The following is a 19,659-nucleotide window of genomic DNA, read 5'->3' on the forward strand; positions in this document are numbered from 1 at the left end:
GATAGAATTCGCCTGTGAAGCCATCTGGTCCTGGGCTTTTGTTTGTTGGAAGATTTTCAATCACAGTCTCAATTTCAGTGTTTGTGATTGGTCTGCTTATACTTTCTGTTTCTTTCTGGTTCAGTCTCAGAAGGTTGTGCTTTTCTAAGAATTTGTCCATTTCTTCCAGGTTGTCCATTTTATTGGCATGTAGTTGCTTGTACTAATCTCTCATAATCCTTTGTATTTCTGCAGTGTCAGTTGTTACTTCTTTTTCATTTCTAATTCTATTGATTTGAGTCGTCTCCCTTTCTTTCTTGATGAGTCTGGCTAATGGTTTATCAATATTTTTTATCTTCTCAAAGAAATAGCTTTTAGTTTTATTGATCTTTGCTATTGTTTCCTTCATTTCTTTTTCATTTATTTCTGATCTGATCTTTATAATTTCTTTCCTTCTGCTAACTTTGGGGTTTTTTTGTTCTTCTTTCTGTAATTGCTTTAAGTGTAAGGTTAGGTTATTTATTTGAGATGTTTCTTGTTTTTTAAGGTAGGATTGTATTGCTATAAACTTCCCTGCTTTTGCTGCATCCCATAGGTTTTGGGACGTCATGTTTTCATTGTCATTTGTTTCTAGGTATTTTTTGATTTCCTCTTTGATTTCTTCAGTGATCTCTTGGTTATTTAGTAGTGTATTGTTTAGCCTCCATGTGTTTGTATTTCTTACAGATTTCTTCCTGTAATGGATATCTAGTCTCATAGTGTTGTGGTCGGAAAAGATACTTGATACGATTTCAATTTTCTTAAATTTACGAAGCTTGATTTGTGACCCAAGATATGATCTATCCTGGAGAATGTTCCATGAGCACTTGAGAAGAAAGTATATTCTGTTTTTTTGGTTGGAATATCCTATAAATATCAATTAAATCTATCTTGTTTAATGTGTCCTTTTAATCTTGTGTTTCCTTATTTATTTTCATTTTGGATGATCTGTCCATTGGTGAACGTGGGGTGTTAAGGTCCCCTACTATGATTATGTTACTGTCAACTTCCCCTTTTATGGCTGTTAGTATTTGCCTTATGTATTGAGGTGCTCCTATGTTGGGTGCAAAAATGTTTACAATTGTTATATCTTCTTGGATTAATCCTTTGATCATTATGTAGTGTCCTTCTTTGTCTCTTGTAATAATCTTTGTTTTAAAGTCTATTTTGTCTGATATGATAATTGCTACTCCAGCTTTCTTTTGATTTCCATTTGCATGGAATATCTTTTTACATCCCCCCACTTTCAGTCTGTATGTTTCCCTAGGTCTGAAGTGGGTCTCTTGTAGACAGCATATATACAGGTTTTGTTTTTGTATCCATTCAGCCAGTCTATGTCTTTATGTCTTTTGGCGGGAGCATTTAATCCATTTACATTTAAGGTAATTATCGATATGTATGTTCCTAGTACCATTTTCTTAATTGTTTTCAGTTTGGTATTATAAGTCTTTTCCTTCTTTTGTGTCTCCTGCCTGGAGAAGTTCCTTTAGCATTTGTTGTAAAGCTGGTTTGGTGGTGCTTCATTCTCTTAGCTTTGGCTTGTCTGTAATCATTTTAATTTCGCCATCGAATCTGAATGAGATCCTTGCTGAGTAGAGTAATCTTGGTTTTAGGTTTTTCTCCTTCATCACTTTAAATATGTCCTGCCACTCCCTTCTGGCTTGCAGAGTTTCTGCTGAAAGATCAGCAGTTAACCTTATGGGGATTCCCTTGTATGTTATTTGTTGTTTTTCCCTTGCTGGTTTTAATATTTTTCTTTGTATTTAATTTTTGATAGTTTGATTAATAGTTGTCTTGTGTTTCTCCTTGAATTTATCCTGTATGGACTGTCTGTGTTTCCTGGACTTGATTAATTATTTCCTTTTCCATATTAGGGAAGTTTTCAACTCTAATCTCTTCAGGTATTTTCTCAGTCCCTCTCTTTTTCTCTTCTTCTTCTGGGACCCCTATAATTTGAATGGTGGTGCATTTAATGTTGTCCCAGAGGTCTCTGAGACTGTTCTCAATTCTTTTCATTCTTTTTTCTTTATTCTGCTGTGCAGTAGCTATTTCCACTATTTTATCTTCCAGGTCACTTATCCATTCTTCTGCCTCAGTTATTCTGCTATTGATTCCTTCTAGAGAATTTTTAATTTCATGTATTGTGTTGTTCATCATTGTTTGCTCTTTAGTTCTTCTAGGTCCTTGTTAAACGTTTCTTGTATTTTCTCCATTCTGTTTCCAAGAGTTTGGATCATCTTTACTATCATTACTCTGAATCTTTTTCAGGCAGACTGCCTATTTGCTCTTCATTTGTTTCCTCTGGTGGGTTTTTACTTTGCTCCTTCATCTGCTGTGTGTTTCTCTGTCTTCTCATTTTGCTTAACTTACTGTTTGGGGTCTCCTTTTCACAGGCTGCAGGTTCGTCATTCCTGTTGTTTTTGATGTCTGCCCCCAGTGGCTAAGATTGGTTTCCTGTTGTTTTTGGTGTCTGCCCCCAGTAGCTAAGGTTGGTTCAGTGGGTTGCGTAGGCTTCCTGGTGGAGGGGACTGTTGCCTGTGTTCTGGTGGATGAGGCTGGATCTTGTCTTTCTGGTGGGCAGGTCCACATCTGGTGGTGTGTTTTGGGGTGTCTGTGACCTTATGATTTTAGGCAGCCTTTCTGCTAGTGGGTGGGGTTGTGTTCCTGTCTTGCTAGTTGTTTGGCATGGGTCGTCCAGCACTGTAGCTTGATGGTCATTGAATGGAGCTGGGTCTCTGCGTTGAGATGGAGATCTCTGAAAGATTTTTGCTGTTTGATATTATGTGGAGTTGGGAGGTCTCTGGTAGACCAGTGTCCTGAACTCGGCTCTCCCAGCTCAGGTGTTCAGGCCTGACACCCAGCCAAAGCACCAATACCCTGTCATCCAGATGGCTGAGAGTAAAAGGAAGAAAAAAAGAAAGAAAGGAAGAATAAATAAGTAAATAAATAAAATAAGGTTATTAAAATAAAAAATAATTATTAAAAATTAAAAAAATTAAAAAGTAATTAAAGAAAAGAAAGAAGAGAGCAACCAAAACAAAAAACAAATCCACAAATGATAACAAGTGCTAAAAACTATACTAGAAAAAAAAATACAAAAAAAAAGGGACTGACAGAACCCTATGAGAAATGGTAAAAGCAAAGCTATAGAGACAAAATCACACAGAGAAGCATACACATACACACTCACAAAAAGAGAAAAAGGAAAAATATATATATATCGTTGCTCCCAAAGTCCACTGCCTCAATTTGGGATGATTCGTTGTCTATTCAGGTATTCCACAGATGCAGGGTATATCAAGTTGATTGTGGAGATTTAATCCGCTGCTCCTGAGGCTCCTGGGAGAGATTTCCCTTTCTTTTCTTTGTTCGCACAGCTCCCGGGGTTCAGCTTTGGATTTATCCCCGCCTCTGCGTGTAGGTCGCCTGAGGGCGTCTCTTCCCGCCCAGACGGTACGGGGTTAAAGGAGCAGCTGACTTGGGGGCTCTGGCTCACTGAGGGAGGGGCACGGAGGGCGGGGCGAGCCTGCGGCGGCAGAGGCCAGCGTGACATTGCACCAGCCTGAGGTGCACCGTGTGTTCTCCCGGGTAAGTTGTCCGTGGGTCACGGGACCCTGGCAGTGGCGGGCTGCACAGGCTCCCGGGAGGGGAGGTGTGGAGAGTGAGCTGTGCTTGCACACAGGCTTCTTGGTGGCGGCAGCAGCGGCCTTAGCGTCTCATGGCCATCTCTGGGGTCCCCGCTGATAGCCTAGGCTTGCGCCCGTCTCTGGAGCTCCTTTAAGCGGCGCTCTTAATCCCCTCTCCTCGCGCACCAGGAAACAAAGAGGGAAGAAGTCTCTTGCCTCTTTGGCAGGTCCAGACTTTTTCCCGGACTCCCTCCCGGCCAGCCGTGGTGCACTAACCCCTTCAGGATGTGTTCACGCCGCCAACCCCAGTCCTCTCCCTGCGCTCCGACCGAAACCCGAAACCCGAGCCTCAGCTCCCAGCCCAGCCCGCCCCGGCGGGTGAGCAGACAAGCCTCTCGGGCTGGTGAGTGCCAGTCGGCACCGATCCTCTGTGCGGGAATCTCTCCGCTCTGCCCTCTGCACCCCTGTTGCTGAACTCTCCTCCGTGACTCTGAAGCTTACCCCCTCCACCACCTGCAGTCTCCGCCCGCGAAGGGGCTTCTAGTGTGTGGAAAGCTTTCCTCCTTCATGGCTCCCTCCCACTGGTGCAGGTCCCGTCCCTATTCTTTGTCTCTGTTTTTTCTTTCTTCTTTTGCCCTACCCAGGTATGTGGGGAGTTTTTGCCTTTTGGGAGGTCTGAGGTCTTCTGCCAGCTTTCAGTAGTTGGTGTTCTGTAGGAGTTGTTCCACATGTAGATGTATTTCTGATGTATTTGTGGGGAGGAAGATGATCTCCCCGTCTTACTCTTCCGCCATCTTGAAGGTCTCCCCAAACCTTTAGATTCTAAAGTCTTTGTGAATATAACCTCCTGAAGTTAGACACTCCCTCATACAAGGAAGTATATGGATCCTGACAAATGATCTCAAACAATAACAAAGTCAATGAAAGACAGAAAAAATATTGGCCACAGATACTGAAAATTTAAGATTCCTGCCTGCTCTGGGTTATATAATTATATAATAAAGAGGCATCCTGTCTGCTGAGACTCAGATTAAGTTATCCATCAGTTTATTAGGTCAAAATGGTGTGTGTAGGTGGCTGAGCTCTGGCATTCAGAAAGAGGGGAGAAAGATCTAAGCTACAGGCAATAGAAATGGGCTTCAAAGAGATCTGAGAGCAGGCAATGAACAGGGGCCCATACAGATATATCTAGTTCTTAATACAAAAGAAGAACATGTGATTGAGGTTAGTGGTGGTAAGGAAGTGGTTTTAACTATGCAGTATGTAGAAGTCCAATTAGATATAATTTCATTAGGATAAGGCAATGTCCTCTTCATCTTTGAATCCCTAACATGGTGGCTTGTTCATAATGGGTGCTTAATACACGGATGATGAATTGAACTGGTTTCTAAGCTACAAACTCTTCATGACAGCAGAGGTTAAAATTTAGCTACTGAAAGGGTCCCTCCTTTCTGTTTGGCAGCAGCCATCAGGTGAGCCGAGACGGGCGCTTACAAGTACATCCAGGAGCTATGGAGGAAGAAGCAGTCGGATGTGATGCGCTTTCTGCTCAGGGTGCGCTGCTGGCAGTACTGCCAGCTCTCAGTGCTGCACCACCCCCCACCCCATCCGGCCCAACAAGGCGTGCAGGCTGGGCTACGAGGCCAAGCAAGGTTATGTCATATATCGGATTCATGTGCACCGCAGTGGCCGCAACCACCCAGTTCCTAAGGGTGCCACCTACAGCACACCTGTCCACCATGGTGTCAGCCAGCTCAAGTTTGCTCGAAGCCTTCAGTCTGTTGCCAAGGAGCAAAGTGGACGCCACTGTGGGGCCCTGAGGGTCCTGAATTCTTACTCGGTTGGTGAAGATTCTACGTACAAATTTTTTGAGGTTATCCTCATCGATCCATTCCATAAAGCTATCAGATGAAACCCTTACACCCACTGGATCACCAAACCAGTCCACAAGCACAGGGAGATGCGGGGGCTTACGTCTGCAGGCAGGAAGAGCCGCAGCCTTGGCAAGGGCCACAAGTTCCACCACAGGATCCGAGGTTCTCGCTGCTCAGCCTGGAGAAGGCGCAATACTCTCCAGCTCCACCGCTGCAGCTAATATAAGTAATGTTTGTAAAATTCTTACCTAATAAACAGTTTAGGACATCCATGTCTGCTTAAAAGTGTTTTTTAATCTGTCTGTTAAAGCTAGCTGTCTGCAGATTGTTTGATTGAATGCATTGTCAAATTCTGAAAATTAAAGTGGAATAATGTTTCAAGACTTTAAGTGATGGTGTATCTTGTTTCTAATAACGGAAATGCCTTTGTTTTTGCTTTATTAGGGAGTTGATATGTCCGTGTTTAAAATGCTGTTTGGTACAATAGGTGTAAAATTCTGTAGAAGAGGAGTGCAGAAACTAGCCATGTAGATTTGTTGGTGCATGTGATGAAACCTACAGCTTTATTGGGTGATGCAATGCTCTGCTGGTTTACTCTAAAATGGCTGTTTTATGGAGTTTGGCAAGGACAAACTTTAAATTGGTTTTCCTTGGAAATGTAAAGGATGTCATGATCCTTTATCATGATCATATGCAGAAAAATAAAGTTGACCAAGGCCCACATTTTTAGACTTAATCTACTATTCCATATATGTAACTGCTGCTTCCAAAAGGCGAAAAGTAAAGGAATGCCACCATTTTTTATGAGAATCGAATAAACCTGTTGCAAGATGTTTCTCTTACAAATTGAAACAAATCCTGGTTAACCTAAATTAAATTGCCTTGGCCTCCATGGTACCACTGAAGTTCACATAAAAGGTGGGAGCTCCTGGTTCAAACCCATGACTCTGTGACTTGTAGAATGCTTAACTTTATGCAAAATAGTCATTGTATTTACACTAGTGTATATTGAAACTGATGGAAATTGAACATTAGGTAAATGAGAAGGGAATTTTTAACCCTAAGGTTTGTAAGCTAGTGATGCTAGGATTGGGAAATTGGTGTTCATCAGGTACCTTTCAAGTGTGGGAGGATAGAAAAGGCTTGGATCAAAATTTTAAATGTTTTATTTGTAGTATTAGTTTGTGACCATTATGAAATCTAAGCCACCTTGGGGAAAATAGGGTTGGTTTTATTTAAAAGTAGCATTGCTAAGTCTAATCAGTGTTATCTTGGGTCAAGCCACTTTATCCATTGCCATAAGGCTACTAAGAAGAGTCATGTAGCTGGTGTCAATACAAGTTCAATTGGTTTCTGGAAAAAAAAAAAAAATTAACTACCCTGTGCATACATTTTAGGTTCCAGAGTCTTGGTAAGATGTGAGAGAGAAGGGAAAAGAATTAGGAACTGAGTGCCAACTAGTTCCTATACCTGATCCTTGCTCCACATGCCTCTTAAATGAATAAAAATGTCATGAGGACAAAAAAATAGAAAATCTAGCTTCTAACTGTTGTAACTGAGTTTCAGTTTAAGTTATAGTTCTGACTAAAGAGAATAGTTTGTAGTGCCAGTGCTCAGAAAGAATGACTTATTTAGATAATATAGTATTTTAAATTATTTATTTAAAGGCAAGACTTTGATTCATGTCATGCTTTAAGGCCAAGTTATGGTTCTCACAAATTTTGCTATGGACAGAGGTAAACCAGATCAGCTAAAAGCTTTGAAGCTTGATTTAAAGAAAAGAGATTTATGGAAAGAAAATCTTCTATATCTGAAAAAAAATGAGCAAGATTATTAAATTATTTTAGGGAGTTTAATGCTCTTTCTTATGACATAAGCCTTAGTTTCAAAGAACACCTTCTAAGTTATATCTGGTTTCATATATATATGCCTCACATATATGATGGTTGTTCATTAAAATAAACATATTTTGGTAAATAAAAGCAGGCTTTTTTTCCCCATAACCAAATATATATTCCTGAGTTCTCTAGATGTCCTATTAATAGAAGAGATATAAATCAGTATTTTCTGCTGCCAAGGTTGTCATCTAGTGCTAGAACAAACAAACGCAGAGACATGATGACAGGGGAAAAGAATGCAGGACAGATAATTTGACAGTATCTCAATATCTCATATAATACAGATCCAATTTATTCCTATACTTATTTTTCTTAAGAGAGTAATTATTTCAGTTTAAGTTGTAGCCCACATTTTATCTCAACTCAGAGGCAGAAAAAAGAATAGGAAGTCATAAGATTTCACTTAACAAGAGTCTCCTCTCTTCAGGATTTTGCCAGGACTGAAAAGGATTTTAAAGAAAGTATGTCACCAAATTACTAGCAGTTGAGTTGTATGGACAAGTGTGTTCCCACAGAGGAAATTTACCATTCTGTTCTTTAGCAACTATTTTGTTCGGGCCTTTTAGGATGAAAAATAATCCTGTCATTCTGGTAGCTGAGATGGGCCCATCGACCCATTTCTAGTCTATCTCTTATTTACTGTGATAAATTCTATGCAGGAGAAGAAAAATCAAATAAACTCCCAGGTGTCTTGATATAGCATAGAAGCCCATGTTGTGTGTGTGTGTGTGTGTGTGTGTGTGTGCATTTCAGTTGGGATAAGAACGTACCCACTCTTTCTCATGCTAAAAATTCACTTTCATTTGCCTTTCATTTCAACTCACTGGAATTCACAGTTTTCAGGCAACATACAGACACATCAAAGTTAAAGTGTTGAAAACATAGACCAGTGTAAAATACTTAGAATAAGAGACAGATACTGGACCCTCTTTAGTTAAATAAATATACAAGCTATTAAAATACAGAAGCCATTAGAGCATATCAAATGAAATGTCTACTTGTTGAGAAAAAAATAAAATACATATTGTACAAGAAAGTCATTGCCTAGAAAGCAATATATAAATGTGTATTAAAAGTATTTTTCCTTGTTATTCACCTCTACATAAGCATATTTGAAACTACTTTGTATTAAGTATAAATGGGTAGTGTACCTGCCACTTAAGGTAGGAATTCCAGTACGATTTGCCTTTTATAAGTAAATTTGTTTCTCTGTAACAAAATGGCCTAAATTGATTTAGGTTCTTCAAAGTGCATATTGTATTACATTTTATTTTGGTCAATTCTACACCCAAGAGTGAATGTCCAAAACATGAAAGTTCAGTGCATTTGCAATATAACAATTGAATATCGAAAGAGTCATGTTCTAATATCAAAAGGTCAAATTATAGAAAAGTCTAGAAAAATGTGAGAAATGTGTCTATGGTTCTTTCTTAAGGCTAGTGGAACTTTGGGTAAAATTTTACCTTTTATTTTGTAATAAACTTCTTTGGCATGAAATTAAGTGCCTGTTGCAGACAAGAGTTTTCAAATGAGAGAAAAGCATTTTGAGCATATCTAAATTTAAGAAGAAAGAATGTTAAGCAATAAAAACTACCAGAGGAGTGTGTGTGTGTGTGTGTGTGTGTGTGTGTGTATACATATATATATAAAGAGAGTGACTGATTGATTTTTTTCATTCAAGACCAAGTAACTCTCTCAGGCTATGCAATTTTATGTGTGTCATCAGGAGAAAACCAGTTTGTACTTCTATTTCTACAGGATGATAAATAGGCAGCAAAATATAAATATATGCAAATAAGTAAATAACTGAAAAGAGGAAATTAACCCCTGCATATGATACCTATCAACACTTCATATTCATCCCTTAATTATTTGATGTTTGAAGGTTATTCAACATGAGCAAAAGCTACTTAATAGTATATAACAATTATTAGGAAGGCCTCTAAGTTGTATCCAAGTACAACATATGTGGTAGACATGGTGATGTGATACCCAGATCACTATGGAAGGAAAAGATCTGTTGCCCAGCTTTTGGGAGGGAAGTCAGCAGACAGCCTCCAGCTGTCCGCTCCTTCTGGTTTTACCTCATCTGCAGAGATTGGCCTTATTTGAGGTACACCATTCTGAGGGCAGCACACATCTGGTGGCTGGGTCAGACAAGGATATAAAGACCTGACCATTTTGGCCTCAAACAGGACACTATGATGAGCAAGTGTTGTTCCAGAACTCTCCACCAGGTTAGCCAGGTCTGTCGGGCCTGCATTTCACTTTGACTTCATCCTCTGACAATCCTCCTTCCTCTATCTCCCTTTACAAATGTTGATTCCTAATAAAATAGCTTATACCACAAACTCTTTCTCACATCTGCTTCTGGAAAATTCAATCAGCAAGAGTTGGCACCAGGACTGATTTGAGAAAGCAGGCAATAAGATGGTGTTTTGGAGCTAGATCACTCACCATCCAAACTTCTATGAAGACTCCTGGTGGCAAGTACAGCATGGAGAGCTCTTGTCACAAGGTGGCTATTAAATTGTTAAAACCTTCACTGCTGGTGAGTTAGTAGTGTGTACCAATGGAAGGGAATGCCCTAGAAGGTGCAATGTACCTGGTATGTGATAATTATGAAGAAAATATTAGATAAAAGGATAAAGAAGCACAAAAAATGTGCTCAACATCATTATTCATTAGGGAAATAAAACTCAACCCACAATGAGATACCACTTCATATCCAGTTAGGATGGCTATAATGAAAAATACAGACGATAATAAGTATTGATAGGGATGTGGAGAAACTGGAACGCTCATATTTTGCTGATGGAATGAAAAATGGCCCAGTCTCATTAGAAATCAGTTCCTCAAAAATTTAATCATAGAGTTACTATTGATATATGACCTTGAAATCCCATTCCTAGGTATACTCCTAAGGAAAGGAAACAATATGTCTACACAAAAACTTGTACAGAAATGTTCATAGCATCATTACTGATACAGCCAAAAGTGGAACCAACCTAAATGTCCATCAACTGATGAATGAATAAATAAAATGTGATGTGTTCATACAATTAAATATTATTCAAGAATAAAAAGAAATGAAGTACTGATACATGGTACCACATGAATGAACCTTGAAAAAATATTATACTAAATGAAAGAGGCCAGTCACTTAAAACCACATATTGTATTATTTAATTTATATCAAATGTCTAGAATAGGCACATTTATAGAGATACAAAGTTAGTTAATGGTTGTTAGGGCTGGGAGCAGCAGGTAGGGTGGTGGGATGATTGCTTATGGGAGTGGTTTTCTTTCAGGGGTACAAAAATATTATTAAGTTAAATCATGGTGATGGTTGTACAACACTGTGAATATACTAAACAATATTGAATGTAGACTTTATAAATGGATGAATGATATAGTATGTGAATTATATCTCAATAAAGTTGTTAAAAGATTAAACCCACTCTGATCTGGGAATGCAGGGGTTTCTCTCATGGACAAAAAAAAAAAAGATAATGGGATTGGATGGCTATAGCTAAGTGCCACTGTCCCAGTACAAAATGATAACAAGCAGCTGAGGGGGAATAGCAGATAATTGAAAGCCAAGTGTGAAAGTCCACGAACATCTTTGGTAGCATAAAGAAGAGATGGCTAGAATATAGAGGCCTTGGAAAAACACACAAGTTCACAAGAAATAGGAGATAAACCCTGCAAAGATGCAGAGCCAATGACAGCCTTAAAATTTTAGAAGTCCTCTAGTCAGGGCATGCTGAGACATTCCCTCCAATGTAAAAGGCAAGCAGGTCTCTTCAGGTTCTAAAAGCAGCATATTCCACACTTAGGAATACTGCTCCCACCCAAATATTGTGTAGCATGAAAGGCTGCCAGCTTTGAACAGGAAACAGAGAATAAGAGGGCTCTGCAGCAGTTCAGTACCGCAGTGCAAGCAGCCTTTCTGCTTAGGCCATAAGATTTGGCAGACGCTATCACGTTGGAAATATCAACAATGGGAAAAAATGTTGTGTGGAAATTGTGGCAAGCTCTAGTAACAGAATCACAATACAAGATCCTGGCAGTTCTGAAACATAGCATTGCCATCAGCAACAAATAATTATATTCCTTTGGAAAAACAACTTCTGGTGGAGATGGAATGATTGCCCGTAGGACACCAAGTCACCATATGGCCAGAGCTGTTCATCATGAGTTAGAACCTGTGAGAGTCACCAAATCATAAGGTTGGATAAATCCAGCAAAAATCCAATGTAAGATGGCAGTGGTACATCCAGTATCGAGCATGAAAAGGAGTAGTGGCCAGAAATAAGCTGCATGACAGGTAACCCAGCCCCCCATCACTGTCAGCATCACTCTCAGCTCACTCCTATGGCTACATGGAAGAAGGCTATATCATCATCTGAAGGAGAAGAAAAAATCCCAAGAATGGTTTACACATTGTTTGGCTTAGCATGTGGGCACAAGTTGAAAAGTGGGTGGTAGTTGAATTACCACCTCACACAGTAATGACCTTGAGAGACAGTGGTAAAGAAAATCTTCCCAGTGAACAGAGCTTAAGGCAGTTCACCTAGTCATACCTTTTGTGTAAAAAGAGGAGTATCCCAAGTTCAAAGTTTATACAGACTCATGGACAGTAGCAAATAGTCTGGCCAGCTTGTCAGGGGCCTGGAAGGAAAAAGAGTGGAAGGTTAGGAAAAAGAAGTTCTAAGGTAGAGGCATGTGGAGGTACCTACAAGAATGGGCATGAAGTGTAAATAGAAGGTCTTTGTATCACTGTAACACTCAAAAGTAATCATCCACCGTGGTAGAGGCACTAAACAGCAAAGTAGACAGTGACCTACCCAGCCAGTTATGTTGGCCAGCCCTTGTCATCAGCCATCCTCTAATAAACATCTTGTCTCCAAACGCTGTGGCAGCAACTGCTCCTGCAGAATTAAACTTGGGACAACAAATTTAATAGCAATAGCAATTTTAATTCAGATTCAGACACATGTGGTAGTAATGCACACCATTATATTCCTTTCAATTGGCAAAACACCCTCCTAGAACATGAAAATGTCACTATTACTTAGTCTAAGTTCACTTTTAAAGGCATTTTTAATAATTACGATATTACCAAAGGTAAACATTCAATTTTCACATTTTTACTGTCTTTGAGATACCATGAAGGACATTAAAAATTGTTTGATAACAAGATGATCTAACCAAAAATACCTATAATATTTTGACCATTCAAGTTGAGGGAAGTAGCTTTGGTACAGAAAAAGTTACGTTTGACTTTTTTGACTGCTTTTATTCTTTTTTACACCTTTGAATTGGATACTTAAAAATATTTCAAAATCACTTGCACAATTCATGCAGAAGGATTTACATTTCAATTTCTTGACTCAGTTTTTTTCTATACTACTAATTTGAATACTTGATAATATTTCAAAGCCATTTACCAAGTGAAAAATAACATTAAATTAATATATTTACGTGTTATTTAGGTCGGAGTATTTCCAGAGGTAAGACAAAATTAATATTGGTGTTTAAATTCTCCATATTCCTTTTCTCACCAAAGTTCATCATGCACTCCCTTTAAAGGATGCATTTGGCAGATGAAAAGCACAGATGACCTGTCCCAAAGCACATACCTAATGGTTGCATCTGGAGCTGATGTTATTTTCCTGGATGCATTAGCATTCAGCTGTGTGATAAGTATCAACTGCCTGGGATTTCTAAGCTTTGTAAACTTGCTTGGGTGATTTTGCACTTCTAGTCTTCAACTGTTTATCGTGTTCTTATGGCACTTCAGTCAGAATTCTTCCTCTAAGTAAAATTTTATGATAGAGAAGGGGATGTTTCATCATATCACAACCTGCATTTTCAACTTTTCTGCATGAGTGAGAATGACAATTTGAAAATAAGCCACAAACAACTAGACCATTTTTCAGAATCAGGAATGGTGGTGGCATAATAACCAAACATTTGTGTCAATAATCAGATATGAAGTTTGCAAAGTCAGTCATTTACCATTATTTATTAATATAAAAATAAAATAGCTTGCATTTATATTGCACATTGCACTTAACAAAATGCTGTACATACATCATATCAATTGATCCTCAGAAACAACATGTGATCTTTGTGGGGTTTTAGTGCCTGTTTTATAGAAGGAAGTACTGGTACCCAGAGAAACTATAATTAAAACAGGGGAATTTAATATAAATAACTATTAAGCTATGATAAAAGAATAATTGTAAGATGTAAGAGAACTCTATATGGTGTCCTGTGGCTGAGGAGACAGTACCCAAGGAGATAACCAACTTGGAAGGGGACCTCCTTCCCCAGGGCAAGCATGCAGATTTCATTGGAGAAGATGGAGTTGCAGCTCGCTGGATGCCAAAAATTTTGCTGGTTTCTGTAGGCAGAGCTGAGTCCATAGTCACTGGTCAAGCAAACAAGCAACATAAGGTGGGTGGGTGAATGGGTGTGCAGAAAAGAGTGTGGGCATCAGTGCTAAAGAAAGGCTGGGACCATACGATATTAGTGTTGGGAGGGCTGGGAGAGGTGATCAACAGGCAAAGCCAGAGCTGTAAAGTCGCCAAGGGACTGCCTGTTCTTCACATCTGGCTGGGGCGGATACCACCCGAGGTCCTCAAACTCACACGTCTGACTAGTGACACAGCCGCAGGAATCAGCAGAAATTCCTTTCTCCTGCAATGTCACGACAGCGACCTCTAGTGAGAAAGCTTAACATCGTGTTCACCACACAGGAGAAATGCTTAAAGAATTCTGTCCGTTATTGCAGAGTAGGTATTGAAGGGTGAATCTGGAGCTGATAAATAATAAATTAATACAGTCATGACCTTGGGTGAGGCAGCTTTTTTGGCAGAGGGTAGGTCTTGGAGAGGGACTTGAATGTCTCTATGACACTTCCAGCCCCTGGGGAAATGAATGCCTGTGTTTTGAAGGGGAAATCTGAATGGCTCACCACAGTAACCATTACAACCATTAATCTATAAATCAGTGCTAAGAAGCTGTCTGAACTGTGATATATATATATATATATCCCCTTTAAGATAAGTTAACAGGCTTTTAATTTTAATTATTTCCCTCAGTGTTGTTTTCTCAAGCCTTCTTTTATTCACCAGAGTCACCATTAAAATCTTTGTCCTGAATATGGAATGTATTAAAATTTAATAATAATACTGATAATTATCAAATCACATATTGTTTGCCCTGGCAATCCCTAAATTTCGTAATAAGCTTTCACCAACATTTCCTTCCTTAAAGTTGTCCTTCTTACAGAAAGCTTGGTATAGCTACTGTGCTGCTAGAGACCATTATTTTCAACTGACTGGCATGAATGGCAGTTAGCCAAATACCATGAAGATATTTTCAAGATGCTTGTGATCAATAATCTTTTTTTCATGAGCTGAAAAAGGAATCACTGCATATGCCTTGTGTATTATAAGTGCCCTGTTTCATCTATTTTTCAGATTAAGGAGAATTTTTTCCAAACAAGCGTGATTATTTCAGAATTTGAAGGGGATAAAATCGAGGGATATTTCTCTTATATACTAATTAATGCAATTTCCACTAAATGATGCTGCCTCCCACTGGCTCTATAATAAAAATAATTATCTGTGTTCACTCCTGCAACTTCTTCTGCAGTCACCCAGAGGATTAAGGATGCGTTCCACACTGCAAACATGGAGTTGCAGCCTTGCGTTTTGCTTCTGTTCTGGATCTCTTTTGGTGTAGGCACATACATGGTATATTTATTTCTCTCTTTTATTTGTATAAGTCCTCTTCGTTGGCTAAAACGCTTAATGCTTACACACCACTTTGAAGAAAGAGTCCAAATATCTAGGCATAATAATAAAGACTCTTGAGTTATGGTAACTTTTCCAGTTTTAGCTCCTCAGGAAACAATTTTCGTTTCAATGCCTGGTAGACCTGAATATTCTCTCACTCCTTTAGGCCTCTGTACAAGTTATTGCTTCTGTTCTGAATGACTTCCTCCACCTGAAATATTCATACACATATTCACTGATCAGCTTCATTACTAGGTCCTTTATGAAGTCTGCCAGTCTCCCCTTACCTACTCCTTACTCCCCTCTGTTCCTATGGCATTTAAAAACCATCTCGGTTATAGCGTTCCTCATGCCTTTTTGTATACTTGGCTGTCTCCCCTACTAATTTCTAATCTCTTTGAACACAGGGTGCAACATATTCTATTGTTGTCCAGATTGCCTCTACCAAGCCAGGCACACAGCTGTGGTGTTGGTATTAACTTTCATTACTCTTCACTGGAAGACTGCTCTTGGCTAACTGGAGCCATCACACCTGAAGACACTAGGAGGTTATAGCCCCCCTTCCAGCAGCTCTAACAAATGACTTACTGATATTAGGATGTAATAGCCTACCCCCGCTACCCTGTCTGTAGACTGGCAAACCCCTGTGTTGAGATTCATACTCCTCGTGGGATCAAGCTGAGGCTAAACTTCTCATGAAACCATGTCTTTGCCTAGGTTCTTCATCTGACATATTCTGCTTTCCTCTCTCCTTAAAATTTTTCTCCTGAGATCACTCCCTCAACAAGTCTTCTTGCTGAAGAATCTCCATTCCTAATATGCTGACATACAGGGATTTTCATCTGCAAATATTTGTAAACCTGGGCCTAACCTAGTGCTGTTAAGGCATAGCACACAAGAAGTTCGCTTAGTGGAAGGAATTGAGTAATTAAATTAAGTATATTTGATTACTCCTGTCTTTCCTGCTTCATTGCCATGCTGCCTGGCTTCTCTCTCTAAATTCCTGGTCCTGAGAAGAGGGTGATGCCTCAGTGGGCTCCTGGTAAATACTTAGTTTCAGTTGAAGTTACCAATCTTTGAGATCCCAAGCCATATTTTTGCTTCTTAGGTTTTAAATGAATGATTTTCTTAACTCCTTTTCTATCAGTTAGGCCCAGAGCTATCTGAATTATGTGATCAATGTGTAAATCACACATAAGCAAACATTTTTAGGAAGTGCCGAAGAGTAAAGAAACCATCACATTGTAAATGGCTTACATCAAAAGTCAACTTTGGTGGTCTTAAGGTTTTATCCAATCCACAGATATGTTTTATTGGATGCATACACCGTTTAAAAATTTTTAGACCTATTGCCAACACAAAATTCCAAATTCAAGATTTTCACTCACACATAAATTGAAAGATCTCTGATTATTTTCCTTCAATCTTTATGAACAATCTTGTTCGCCATAGTCCTGGTTACTCATTATTGTCTTACATCCAACCCACTTCTTTTTTTTTTTTTTTAATTATTTATTTATTTTGGCTGCGCTGGGTCTTAGCTGTGGCACGCAGGATCTTCATTGCGGCCTGTGGACTTTTTAGTTGCGGCATGCAGACTCTTAGTTACAGCATGTGAACTCTCATTTGCGGCATGCATGCGTGATCTAGTTCCCTGACCAGGGATCAAACCCGGCCCTGCATTGGGAGCTCGGAGTCGTACCCACTGGACCACCAGGGAAGTCCCCAACCCACTCCTTTTTTAAGGGATTTCTTTGACTGCTTTAAATACTTTGGTTTGGGACCCCCTAAGAGGTACTTGGGAGCATATATACAAGGACTGTTTTCAATCCATTTCTGAATCCCTAGCATTTAGCACAGTATCTGCCAATATAGGTGCTCTGTGTTTATTAAGTTTACTGTTTAAAGGGGAAGGGAAATATCTTTTGGGAAAAAAACTGCTTTTCAACCCAAAGTAAGAGTCCTATAAAATACCCTTACTGCAGCAGAAAGAAGGCAGGAGTAATTGAGAGATGTAACAGAGGAGAGGTGCTTGGTTTACAGTGGCAGTGGCAGTTCCAATATCATACAGATGAGCACAACAGCAATTAGGAAGAGAAGTAGTAACAGTGACTGACCTAGTAGTACAGTCGATTAATTCTGTATTCAGGAAGAGAGATTTAAGGACTGAAATGAAAGCAACTGCAAGCAGAAGGACACTGACAAATTACCACAATTAACATTTCTGATAGCCTAAAGCAACTAGCACAGCATGATAAAATGTGGAGCATAGAAGTTACAACAGGTGAGAGATACAGACCTCAATAGAAGATTGAGACCTCAATCTTGATAAAGGCTCTATAATACCTTCTGGCTAAGGCAGCACCAACATCCCATTAAGAAATAGAAAACAAACCCCCCCACAAAAATGAATTAGTTCAGGCTTTACACCAGATATATATTGTATAATTTTCTGCACTTATTTATGACTAACTTTACTACTTAACTATATACATGTGTATACACACAGACAGACATATGCACACATACAATAAGGATTCTCTCAGCAGAACTTTTAACAATTTTATTTTCAAATAAATATTGAAAGGATGAGCTTCAGGCATTGTTAGGGAAATATAGTTAAAATACATGAACCCAAATGTATATAGCATTCAATAACCTGGTGTTAAATAGGATAGACTAGAAAGTACATCACTGACAAAAATGCACACTACTGTTACACTGACTGTCTCCCCTTCTAGTTTCTGTTCCTTATATTATGTTCCCTCTGCTTATACCGCATTCTTTTTCTGTTGTCCAGCCATCATTTGCCATAGGTCACTCTTACTGCTTTTAAGTCATAGCCAAGGCAAAGTTGCTTATTTAAGCCATCTATCAAATTCTGCAGCTCTCCTTTCAGAGAGAGAACCATGAGCTTCTTTTTAATCACACAGATACCAAATAAAGGTATAAATTAAATATGCTTGTAATTAAGGAGGAAGTTCATCAGTAGGAAGAATAGGCATGGGTAGTGTAGAAGTCATTAGTGCAGTTTGCTAAGCACTTCTATACTTTCAGGTACATGTTAGGATTACATTTCCCTGACACTGATTAAGTGTGGCATAGATTCATGGATTCATCTGGCCAATAAAATATGAAATGGAAATGAAATATGCCTCTTCTGTGGCAGATTTAAGAAGCAAATTCTCTTCTCTCTGTCAAGACTATCATGGAAGAAGTTGTTGAGAAGGTGCTTTAATCAGTCTGGGTTCCTGAGTGTTTACAATGAGCAGAGTCTTTTTTTTTTTTTTTTGCGGTACGCGGGCCTCTCACTGTTGTGGCCTCTCCCGTTGCGGAGCACACGCTCCGGACGCACAGGCTCAGCGGCCATGGCTCACGAGCCCAGCCACTCCGCGGCATGTGGGATCTTCCCAGACCGGGGCACGAACCCGTGTCCCCTGCATCGGCAGGTGGACTCTCAACCACTGCTCCACCAGGGAAGCCCATGAGCAGAGTCTTTAGTTCCCTGTGTCATATAGCATGAGTGAAAACTAAATTTTGTTGTCTTAAGTCACTGAGACTTGGGGTTTGTTTGTTATAACAGTATAACTTCACCCATTCTGCCTGACACAGCTAGTTAAGGTGCAAATAGCTGTCGTAGCAAAACTCTGCAGTGATGTACAGGCAATTAGAAAAAAATTGTTTGATATCTCAGCTCAGAATTTGACAAACGTGTAAGCTACAGGTGACAAACATGTAAACTAGGGAGAAATCTGCACACAAATAGTATTGGTCCAGACAACCTAGGGCAATGAACTTCAAACTGTGCTGGGGTGATGATCTCTAGGGATTTCTCTGCATCTCATCAGAGATCACCTGAGGGGGTTGAGGGTGGGAGGGAGTTATCTGTAGACTCTAATCAAACAAAGCATCTGTTTCTGAGATTATCTGAGATAATTTGTTTACAAATGGGGTTTCCAAATACTGCATTTGAGGAAGGGATCAGATGGTGAAATAATATTGGGAAAACATGCTTTTTAGAGTAATAGATAACATAAAATGTGGTCAGTGATACATATCAAATTTCTCACCAGTTGCTAACTATACCATGCTCATTCATACCTCAGCATCTTTGCATGTGTGAAACACACTTCCTCTCCTTGCCAAGCTCTATCTCACAAACTGCTATGCGCTCTTTAACATGCACATAAAATGTTGCCTTCTCTGTAAAACCATCCCAGATGCACTTTTGGGAATGTGAGTGTGCAAGTGCACACACATACAGACTAATCTATGCCATTCTTTCCAGTCTCTTATCACATTATGGTGTTTGTAAATTGCTCTCCTTTACTAGATTATGAGAGGTTGACAGAGTCTAGAAAACATAAGTAGTTTGGAATGGCTAAAAGAATATTTAAACAATAAAACTTAGTTTAGTTTACTTAATTCATTT

The 19,659-nt window shown here is 39.3% G+C and overlaps 1 pseudogene; it reads left to right on the forward strand.

Moving 5' to 3' along the window:
- LOC132481746 (large ribosomal subunit protein eL15-like) overlaps positions 1-5,770 on the forward strand; it is a 49,180-nt pseudogene extending 43,410 nt beyond the window's left edge.
- Positions 5,771-19,659: the final 13,889 nt, after the last annotated feature.

The sequence above is a fragment of the Mesoplodon densirostris genome, chromosome X, assembly GCF_025265405.1.
Source record: "Mesoplodon densirostris isolate mMesDen1 chromosome X, mMesDen1 primary haplotype, whole genome shotgun sequence".
Taxonomy (NCBI): Eukaryota; Metazoa; Chordata; class Mammalia; order Artiodactyla; family Ziphiidae; genus Mesoplodon; species Mesoplodon densirostris.